Below are 12889 nucleotides of genomic sequence, written 5' to 3' on the forward strand. Positions count from 1 at the left end.
AAATAAGACCATATTGTTAGTCCCTTTTAGGTACCACAATATATGTTTGATCCTATTCCAGTGTCCCCTATTAGTAGTAGAACTATAACTTGCTACCAAATTGATCGAAAAGGCTGTACCAGGCTTTGTAGTATTTGCAAGAGACATTAGGACACCAATTTCACTAATATATGATACTTCATAACCAATCCAATTCAGTATATTTCTTATTTCAACAAATAATCTATTGCTTTTGAAAATTCTCCAAGAGTTCCAATAATTTTCAAGTTATAAATTTATGCAATATAAGGATTATAAATATGTTTCCCAAAAACTTTTATATGCTTCAAAAGTTTTAAACCCTTAAATAGTTTTGAGATAAATTAAGTCAAGTGACAATAGTTAGTATTTCATGTCTGACATCTGTACGTGTCTAAACTTCAAATTAAATAAGTTTTATGTTTACCAAGATGCATACTTACATGTCATTTGATAAACATTTATACGTCAGCATACTTAAATAAACATAGAATTCAAATTCTCGTAATCTTTTATGATATTGCGCCAATATTTTATAAAAGATATATCAATGATATATCATTTTGTATTGCTTCACTATGTAACATAACATTTTGATATCTCATCACTTCATTATTTTCAGGTGCCGAAATCTTTCATAAGGTTTCATGAAGCATAATGTCATAGGCTGTTTAAGATCACATTACCTCTTTATTATGATCATTTGCTCCTTTTTCTTTTTCAAGAATTATGGCTTTTATATCCGATTGATCTACCACGCTTCATAAATATAGTAAACTTTGACTTCAAGGACATTCAATTGGAGTATTTACAGCTAAATATAATATCGCCTTTTGAGTCAGCAAATGCTCTTAGAATTTGAATTTGAATTATCCTTTGAATGAGGATCAATCGATGATAATCACAACATATTTCTTAGTTGTTTACTATCTCCCCCATGTTAGGAAAACTAACATACATCTTAATTTACTTTAGAGAATCAATTTTTGTGTATAATTGTATATCTATTAATCATATACTACACATCAAAATTATTTGATGGAAAATATGTTGTTCCTGATCCTAAACCAACTTTGAGGGAAAATTAATCATAATTTTGTTGGTTTGCTGTATACAAGTGTTTTTGCATAAAATATATTATATTTTAGACCAGCATATGAAGCTTTGTTCTCATAACCAATGATTTAGCTAGTTTTCTAGAGGCATTGAATGCCAAACCAACTTGGATTTTTATCAATATGAAAATTATGCTCTTAACTCAATTTATACCGAGCAAACAATTTTATGGATGTCAAACTATAGGTTACAACAAACGTACATGTGATCATCTTATATCGACACATCTGTCATGACCCATAAACTAAGGGTCATGATGACACTTGTCGCAAAAAACCTTGACAAGTAAGCCAAACACCCAAACCGATGTGAAATGAGAAGAACGACACCAAATCCTGAGTTAAGGCTTCTAGAATGAAACTGAACCACATATATATGTAATAGTGGAAAAATACATAACAATGATACCATAAATCACCGCAAAATTTGGTGTCACAGTACAAGAACCAACTAAGTACATCTTGAAGTCAAAATATACAACTGATAGTTCAAAAGGGACACAATCTGTCTCAAAATACGAAAATAAGATAAATAAACAAGATGAGGTAGTAGATCAACTCTGGAAGCATAGGCTGAACGCTACCTCAAAAATACTCCAAGCACCGCCCAAAATCAGCTACCATGCGACACACTAGTATCTGGATCTACACCAAAAGGACACAGTGGGGATGAGTATGGTCCAATTGTACTCAATAGGCATTATAGGCTGACTGAGCAAAGTAAAAAATGAAGTATATAAAATACACACTATGAGTATGTCACCTATATTAAAAAAATGTCCCAAACTGTAGCCCACACAGTCTCCATTAACAATTCTAAAACATACACATATACCAAATACTAGTATGAGAAAAAAATACAAATAGATTGACGTCAAATCAAACATGCAAATACAACATAGAATGTACATAGAGTATGAAATGCAATAAAGATAATAATAATGATGATGTGATATATCCGAGGTTGTCGCACAACCTCCATTTACACCTATCGAGCTGTGCTCCTAATGTAGAATGCATAGGGGTTTCATCAATCCATATACAATCCAATAACTAATACTAATCCAATTCTATAACTCCTCTCTAGCACATACATTGAAAGAGGGTTTTAAAGATGTTATATTTTTTGTTAGAAAATTAGTGTTTCAACAGTGTAACCAATGTTTCATAAATATATGTGATATGAGGATGTAATGCTCAAAACCAATCGGAATTAGGATTTTTAAAACTGGCTAATATTCCAACCACGTGAGCCAAAATCCACTCAATATGACAACCATCCATGATCCTATATAATCGATATACTAGTAAAATAAGATATGCAATAATATGACATCGATTATCCATTGCTTTATAGAGAATCAGGCTATATAATTCAGTACATATATTACAGTTGTATATGCCAGAAATGAACTGCAGCAAAGGGAACTATTATAGCATGACTTGAAAGGGATTGGAAGTCAAATTCATATCCCATGGATGTTGCTTGGCGACTTTAATAATGTTCTTAGCATAGAGGATAGAATTTGGAAACCAATCACTCAAGCAGAGATGCAAAGATTCCAGGATCTACTTGCTGATCTACAACTCACTCCCCTAAGAACCATAGGGAGCTTCTTCACTTGGAATAAAAAACAACCTATGCAAGGAATAGTACTTAGCAGAATTGATTGGGTACTGAGTAATTTGGCATGGATGAGTATATATCCAAAGATTGAAGCTGATGCACTCACTCCTGGTATATTTGATCATTATCCTCTCCTAGTCCAAAGACGTAAGCAGAGAAATTTATATCCTAAGCCCTTTGAACTATATACTATTGTTATAGAGCATACTGAGTTTGTAGAGGTGGTTCAGAGGGCATGGCATCAATAGGTAGACATACCTGCAATGAAAGCTATCTGGCATAAATTGAAGCTCGTCAAATTTAAACTTAAAGAATTGAATACCTACATGGCTAGCTATATCCATAAACTCAACTAAGACATGCAACAATTAGAGCAAGTACAGGCTAACACTAAATATTTCCATGCCTAGTTTAGAATTAGAGAAAGAAAAAACATTATCACATCCATCTATACAACGGTAGAAACTAAGTTAATAGAGCCTGGAGCTATTGAAAAGGAATTTATGACCTGTTTTAAAAAACTAATGGGAAGTAATGCAGTTGCTCTACCATGTCCTAATACTGAAGTCATCCAAAATGGTGTGCTCTTAATCAGAGAGCAACATCTCTCCTTGATACAGGAGATAACTATTGATGAAATTGATAATGCTATAAAAGGCATGTCCATGGATAAATCTCTGGGAGTGGATGGGTTTCTAGTGGAATTCTTCACCGAGAACTGGGCTTCTATTAAAAGTAATGTCTATGATGCCATCCAGGAATCCTTCTCTACTGGTACCATGGACTAAGCATGGAACTGCATTGTTATTACACTGGTTCAAAAATATGCATCCCTTACCTAGGTTAAGGATTATAGACAATAGGATGCTGCTCTACACTGTACAAAGTAGTGGCAAAGATATTGACAAATAGGATCAAAGGTGTGATTGGCCAACTGGTAGGCTACTCTCAGTCTACAGTTATTAAAGGCAGAAGCATCATTGAAACATCCTACTTAGTCATGAGTTGTTTAAAGGATATACAAGAAAAAGAATGTCTCCAAGGTGTGTCTTAAAGGTAGATTTGATAAAGGCATATAATACTCTTGACTGGTGCTTCCTGAAGTCTATGCTGGTTGATCTTGGCTTCCCATAAAATTTTGTACACTGGATAATGGAGTGAGTGACTACTGTATCATACTAACTTGTTCTCAATGGAGGTTTAACAAAGCCCTTCAAAGGTAAAGAGGGTATTAGGCAAGGGGACCCTATATCCCCATACTAGTTTTTGTTAGCAATGGAGTACCTGCAAAGAGAAATGAACCATCTTGCACAGAATCTAAATTTCAATATTCATCCAAGATGCAGGAGATTTGAAGTGATACACATGTGCTTTGCTGACGATTTACTCATGTTTTGCAGGGTAGATATTGAATTTGCCAAGCTACTTAAGCACACATTCCAAAGGTTTTCAGAAGCTTTTGGGTTGCAGGAAAATCTAGACAAAATTTCCCTCTATATCATCGGTGTATCACAGGAAGTAAAGACAGAGATTTTGCAGGAACTTGGTTATGTAGAAGGAACCCTCCCTTTTAAATACTTGGGAGTCCCATTGTCTACTAAGAAGCTGAATGCCAATCAATGCTTACCTCTTGTGAAAAACAACACTGCCAGGATACATGTTGGTCAGCAAGACTACTTTCTTATGCTGGTAGATTGCAGCTCATTAAAGCTGTGTTTTTTAGGATGCAGACTTACTGGGATCAGATATTTATTCTACCCAAGAAAGAAATGAAAATGATAGAGTCCATATGTAGATTATTTCTCTGGACAGGAATGGGGTAACTATCAAAGAAAGCTTTAGTGTCATGGGAGAAACTATACTACCCAAGGGCTGCAGGTGGATTGAATGTGATTAATATCAACATATGGAATAAAACAGCAGTCATGAAACAATTATGGGAAATATCAATCAAGAAGGACTCATTATGGATAAAGTGGGTGCGTAGCTACTACATAAAGCATAGGAATCTGGAAGATATGGCCTTACCCAAGAATGCAGCTTGGGTAATCAGGAAAACTATGTGCTGTCGGGAAACATTGATGCTGATGAACTCATTACAAGGATCATTTACTCAAAGAATAGTTGAACTACAGATAGGAGGGTCCTACCAGATAAAGAAATCTTATGGAAGGTTACTACCTCAGCTCCCAAGAGCCCCATGGAAAGCAAAAGTGTTGCAGCCTCAGGTCTACCCTAGACATCACTTTAACTTATGGCTGGCCCTACAACAAAGATTTGCCACTGTGACTCGACTCCAACAATTTAGTATATAGGTACCTATGGATTGTATCTTCTATGAAGGAACTATTGAGAGGTTCTCTCACCTGTACTTTGAATGCACATATACTAAAGGCCTACGGAGTAGACTAGTGCAGTGGATGGGCTTTGATTATGTTATAGGGACTTGGGAATCAGAAATACAGTGGATCAACCGAATGGCAAAACAAAAATATACAGCAGCAAACATCACATGTTGTGTATTCACTCTGGTAGTATTTTGCATTTGGCATGAAAGGAACTCTGCTAGGTTCCAAGAAAGCTATTTTAAAGTTGATGTAGTTTGCAGAGAGGTGGCCATGCACATTCACATAAGAGAGAGAGGATTAGTCAAATGGTAGCCACACCTTCAAAGTCTAAATTGTTTCCCTTAATAGCGTTGTTAGGAGAGTGATGAACATTATCTAGACTTAGAGAATTAATAAGAGGCAAAGGGTCTGCCTGAGCCTGGTATTGTATTTCAAAATTTTTTTAATTAATAAAAGCTCGCTTTTAATCCAAAAAAATAATATGACATTGATACCATAGAGACCCCAACTTAGGCAATTTCCACCAAAAAGAGTATAACTATATATATATATATATATATATATCAATACTTGTCCAACAACATCATATAAGACCCCACACGGTCACACATAGCAAATAGTGTCCCAAAACCACCTAATAACAACTATATAGGCCCCCGCACGAGCATACACAAATAACAAAGACATTTCCATGATTAGTTCCTACCCATAACATGCTTTTATATCAGTATTAAATAACTCGTCTAGTCTGAAGAAAGTTAATCCATAACCTACCTCGAAAGAAGAAACCCAATCCAAAAGCCTCCAGTCACACAATGTTCCCATTACGAACGACTCGAAATCAACTAAAACATTCCAATATGGAATTTATGTGTCAAAGGAAAGCCAACAATACCCATCTTGCCCATTTTTGGGTCGGGGTCAAAATAGACCCTCAAAATGGGTTTTTGAAAAAAAAAATAAAATCAAAATTTTAGTCTATAAATATATTTCCCATGATTAAAGGAAACCATAGAAGAAAAACCAAGTGAAAATAGGTTGGAGTTTGGATTTAAATTGAAGAGTTACTAATTTAGGCCTTCCTGGCCAAAATCCCCAAATTCCACTTTTAAAATCGAGTTTTAACAAGATTTAGATGACAAGATTTGATGAAAAATAATTGAAATGGAGATTTGGAGCTTACCCAAGCTTGAAAATGAAAGAAATCACCCAAAAAGTCTAAAATCCAAGGCTCGAAGTATCAAAAATAGGGGAAAATTGAGAACAGGGTAGACATATTACCTAGGTGTCACTTAAGCGGACACTAGGCCTCTTAAGCAGCCATCACTTAAGAGGCAAGTGCCTTTTTTGTGCCCCCCGCCCCATCTGCGTGTATCGCTTATAAGAATCCAATGATGCTTAAGCAACACTTATTTAAGCGAGCTGGTCTCGCTTAAGTGACACTCGACTGGTTATGCCAGGTTGCTTATGCAACTGACTGGCTACTTAAATGGATGCACCAACTGAGTGGTGCATCAACCGAAGACCTAGAGAATTCCAAGTCTCCACGGTCCCCTCAAAAATCTCGTGAACGCGATAAACTATGCTACCCTACCAAATTCAATGCTCCAGAATCATGGTGATGTCTAATTTTTGAAAAAAATGTCGTTTTCTCAAAATTAACCCCCAAATTTTACAACATTTTGAATCGAGGTTCAAAATTACATAACAAAGCGATAAAATCACCCTAATGATGATACCAATCAAAAATAAAAGTTTTGAATCTACTGGCATAGTCTATTTAGCCATCTGATGCATAAAATAATAAATGTTGATCGAAGTCAACTATAAAGCCTTTTTAACCTCCAAAAACCACAAACTAGAATAAATCACACCAAAATACATTGAGAACCATTCCAATCATCTCTATAGCCTAGAAATACCACAAAGAAACCACGAGAAGAGGTAAAATGGTCAAATCACACAAAATTGAATAATTTATAATAATCACCAAAAATCAAGTCATTACATCATCCACCACTAAAAATCTAGTTTGTCCTCAAACTAAAGGAAAGGAAAGATACCCGAATCAGTAAAAAGCGGGGGATAACTACCACACATATCAAAATCGACCTCTCAAGTAGCCTCAACTACAGGATGATGTCTCCACTAGACCTTAACCACCGGAATATCTCTAGAAAGCAATCGTCTAACATCCTAGGCTAAAATGGAGACGTTATCCTTAATAAAAGACAATCTCTCATCTAACTGAACTGAATCCCAATGAATGACATAAGACTCATTTGTAATGCTGAAGCATGGAATCATGAAAAACTAGATAAACAATTGATAAATCTGGGGCCAATGCTAACTCATAAGCCACATCCCCAATAGTCCGAAGAATCTCAATGATCCAATATACCTGGGGCAAAGCTTGCCCCTCTTCCCAAACCTCATCACGCCCTTCAGGGGAAACACACGAAGAAAGACTCGATCACCAACATCAAATATTAAGGCACAAAGTCTATGATCTGTATAACATTTTTTCCTACTCTGAGCCACTCAAATTCTATCCCAAATGACCCAAACTCTGTCCAAAAACTCTTGAAGCAGGTCCGTACCTTGAGGTTTAATCTCAGAAACCTCAAACTAACCAACTAGAGAGTGACAAAGCATACTATACAAAGCCTCAAAGGGAACCATATCAATACTGGAATGATGGCTATTATTATATTCAAACTCTGCCAAAGCTAGATATTGCTCTCACTGACCTTCAAAGTCCATAACACAAGCCCAAAACATATCCTTCAAAACTTGAATAGTTTGCTTCGACTGACCGGTGGTCTAGGGGTGAAAATCTAATCTAAGATCAACCCAGATACCCAACTCCTTCTCAAAAGTCTTCCAAAAGTGAGATATGAACATTGAATCTCTATTTAAGAAGGTAGACACTGCCACACCATCAAGATGAACTATCTCAAGAATATAGATACATCCCAACCTTTCAGCACTAAGAGAAACCTAAACTAAAATAAAATAAGCAGATTGTTCAATCGATCCACGATGACCCAAACATTATTAAAACCATGAAAAGTATGAGGAAACCCAATCAAAAAGTCTATAGTAATTCATACCCATTTCTACTCGAGAATGCATAACCTCTAAAGCAAACCACTAGGCCTCAAATGTCCTGCCTTCACCTGCTGACAAAATAGGCAATGGACTGCAAAATTTTCTGTATCCTTCCTTATACCACCCCACTCATAGTGCTGTCTCAAATCACGATACATCTTAGTCACTCTCGAATGCATGGAATACGTAGAAAAATTATCCTCTACCAAGATCAATCTCACCCAATCACCTACTCTCGACACACAGACTCGACCTCAAATCCTCAAAAATTCATCTAAATTCAAGTAAGACGTCCTTAACTTCTCTACTCAACACTTTATCCCAAATCACTCTCAACCTAATATCATCAAAGTAATGATCCGGTATCAGCTCCACCAAGGAAATCTTTGCCTCCGCAAATGCCAAAACACACCAGCTGTCGAAATATCAAACCTAACTATCTGGTTAGCCAAAGACTAAATTTATAAGGCCAATGACCTCTCCTGGGTAAAAAAATACCTAAGCTACCTATGCTAGTCGACTTTCATCTCAAGTCATCTGCGACCAAATTAGCCTTGCTCGGATAATAGAGAATAGTAAGGTCATTCCTTAAGCAACTTAAGACAACGATGCCTATTTTATATTAAGATCTCACTAGGTGAAGAAATACTGAAGGCTATGATGATTTGAGAATATCTCATAATGGACTTTATACATGTAGTGACTCCACAACTTCAATGCAAATACAACCGCATACAACTACAAATCATGGGTAGGGTAATTCTTCTTATGGGGCTTCAAGAAGCATACACAATTACCTTACCCTCTTGCATAAACACAATACCTAATCAAACACTTGAAGATCACAAAAAGAGGTAAATCCCACACCTTTCATAGGCAAAGTCAAGATAGGAGTTGATGTAAATAAATCCATGAACTTTTAGAAGCTCACCTCACAAGCATCGAACCACTAAAAGGAAATCTTCTTCTAAGTTAGCTTTGTTAATAAAACCCAATAGATGAAACTGCCTCAACAAAACACCGATAGTAACCTGTCAAACCAATAAAACTCCAAATCTCAGTAGGATAAGTAGGCCTAGCCTAACAACAAACTGCTGAAATTTTGGCCGGATTGACCATAATACCATCCTTGGTCACCACATGACCTAAGAAAGAAACAGAATCCAACAAAAACTCACACTTGAAGAACTTAGCATACAAATTCTCATCCCTTAATCTCCAAAGTACATATACACAAATGCTCTTCATGATTTCCCTTACTCTTTGAATAAACCAAGATATCATCTATAAATATAATAACAAAGGAGTAGAGATATATTTAAAATACTTGATTTATCAACTTCATGATTGTAGCTTCGGCATTAGTCAACCCAAAAGACATGAAGAAGAACTCATAATGGCTGTATCGAGTTCAAAAAGTTCTCTTTGGAGTATTCAAAGCTCTAATCCTAAACTGGTGATACCTAAACCTCAAATCAATCTTCAAAAACACTAAAGTACCCTGACCTTGATAGAACAAAACATTAATATGAGGAAGAAGATACTTATTCTTGACTATCACCTTATTCAACTATTGATAATCAATACGTATACGCATAGACCTATCTTTTTTCTTCACAAACAGGATAGGAGTACCCCATGGTGATACACTAGGTTGGATAAATCCCTTATCCAACAACTTCTATAACTGATCCTCAATTCCTTCAACTCTGTTAGGGCCATCCTATAAGAAGGAATAGAGATGGGCTTGGTGTCTGATCATGATCTGGAGGCATACTAAGTAAATTTTTTGGGAAAACATCTATGAACTCATGGGCAATACGAATAAATCCATAAAAGGTAGCAAAATGACACTAGTAACACGAATATAGGCCAAATAAGTCAGACATCCCCTCTCAACCAAGAGATAATCCTAAAGGAAAGATATAACTCTCTTAAGACTCGAATAAAGAACACCTTTCTAATCTACCATCGGCATACCTAGTGTAACTAAGGTCACAATTTTAGCATAACAGTCTAGGATAGCATGATAAGGAGCTAAGCAGTCCATACCTAAGATAACATCAAAAGCTACCATATCTAGGATGACCAGATCTATCCAAGTCTCATGCCTAGTAAAGGTCACAACACAAGATTGGTACACCGGATCTACCACTAAATTGTCAGCTATAATGATAGAAGCACAATTAAGCATGGTAAGAGGCTCACTTGTAGAATCAAAACTAGAAGTAAAGTATGAAAACACATAGGAGAAATTAACCCCATATCAAATAATACAAAAGTATATCTAAAACAAATAGGGATGATATCTATGATAACAACATCAGAAGCCTCTACCTCTAATTTGGTGAGTATAACATTGCATTATCTATGTCCACCACCAAACTGAGTAGCCCCAAAACTACCACCACGAGAACTACTTTCTCTGCCTTGCGCACCTCTAGTAGAACCTTTACCTCTCACTAACAATATATGAGTAGGCCTAAAAATATGGTGTGGATAGTCCTTGTCCAAATGGCCAACCTTATTATACTCCAAATAACCTCTGTGTCTCAACTGAACAAAGGAGGTATGATTGAGATAGAATGAGCACCCAAAGCTACTGAACTAAACTACCTATTGTCTGATCTCTGTCGAGCTATCTACGTGGGTCTACCATGATACCTATGAAAACCTCTAAAATCTCTGCCTCAAAGAGTGTGACCTCTGAACTCGCCCTGATGGTGCACCCTCTTGAAGCTTCCTTGAGACACTCTAAGAATAGACTTTATTATCTTAGAATGAACCACTATATTCTAAGAAGATCCTCTAACACTACCATAGGGGTAGTATCTATCCAAAGTGAAACATCCAAACCCTTTAAAAACTTTTGAATCTTGTTTGAATTATTTGAAATACTAGTATAAGAATATCTAGACAAGGCATGGAAACATGCCTCATACTCCGCAATAGTCATGGAGCCCTACTCCAAGTGACCAAACTCATATCTCATATGATCCCTCAAATTGTATGGCACAAACCTATTGAAAAGGGTCTCTTTCTATTGGTAAGTAGTATAAGAAACTATGTGCAACTCAAGCGATCCAAGGTTATGTAACTTATCCTTACAATTAATTAAGAAGTCATAGGCATCCTTTCCTAAAACACTACTAAACCTGTGTAGCCAATCCACGATTTGTAACTCTCCCTATAGACTGAGCTCTCTCCTTGGATAATGGCTCCACATCTCTAGCCTCACAAGATCTAACCCTCATCATCTCATAGACAAAAGTAAAATACGATTCAAAATATAAGATATGAAATATATGCATGATAAGGAACAAAATAAAAAGGTTTTCTAAAGATATCTTATAGTCTCTTAGAGATAGGTACGGTATTTACGTACTGATTTACGAGACTCTATTAGATATTTTATTCTTACGCTAATGAGACTAATGAACTTGGCTGCTCTTATATTAATTTTTTATGACCCAAAAACTAAGGTTCATGATGGCACTTGTTATGGAAAGCCTTGAAATGTAAGCCAATCACCCAAACTGATGTGAAATGGGAAGAACAATACCAAATCCTGAGGTAAGGCTTCTAGATGAAGCTGAACCATATATATATACGATAATAGTAGGAAAATACATAATAATGATGCCATAAATTATCCCAAAATCTAGTGTCACAGTGTAAGAACCAACTAAGTACATCTCGAAACCAAAATATACAACTGATAGTACAAAAGGAACATAGTCTTTCTCTGAATACGAAAATAAGATATAGACAAAATAAGAGGAAGTAGTAGATTAACTCTAAAAGAATAGACCAACCACTACCTCAAAAATATTCTAAGCACCACCCAAAATTAGCTACCGTGTAGTGCACTTATACCTAGATCTACACCCAAAGGGAGCAGTAGGGATAAACACCGTCTATTTGTACTCAGTAGATATCATAGGAGCTAGAGTAAAGTAGAAAATAAAGTCTATAAAATACACACTATGGGCATGTCACCTGTACTAAAAAAATAAATAGCTCTAAGATATACATATATACCAAATACAGGTACGAGTAAAAAACACAAATCGATAGACAACAAAAAATAGATAGACATCAAATCGAACATGCAAATACAACCCAGAATGTACATAAGGCATGAAGTGCAATAAAGCTGATAATGATGATGATGATATGATATGTCCAAGGTTGTCGCATAACCTCTGCACACACCTACCGAGCCGTGCTCCCGATGTTGAACCTATGGGGGCTTTATCAATCCATATAGAATCCAATAACTAATACCAATCCAATATCTATAACTCCTCTCCGGCACATACATTGGTAGAGAGGTTTTACAGATGTCACAATTTTTATCAAAAATCAAAGTTTCCACAGTGGTACCAATGTTTCGTGAATTTATATGATATGAGGATGTAATGCTCACAACCAACCAGACTAAGAATTTCTAAAACTAGCCAATATACCAACCACGTGAGCCAAAATCTACTAAATATACCAACCATCCATGATCCAATATAATTTATATACCAGTAGAGTAAGTAGAGTAAGATATGCAATAATATGACATTGATACCACATAGATCCCAACTAAGAAAATTTCCACCAAAAAGAGTACAACCAAATATATATATATATATATATATATATATATATATATATATATA

Source organism: Capsicum annuum, chromosome 12, assembly GCF_002878395.1.
Source record: "Capsicum annuum cultivar UCD-10X-F1 chromosome 12, UCD10Xv1.1, whole genome shotgun sequence".
NCBI classification, from domain to species: Eukaryota; Viridiplantae; Streptophyta; class Magnoliopsida; order Solanales; family Solanaceae; genus Capsicum; species Capsicum annuum.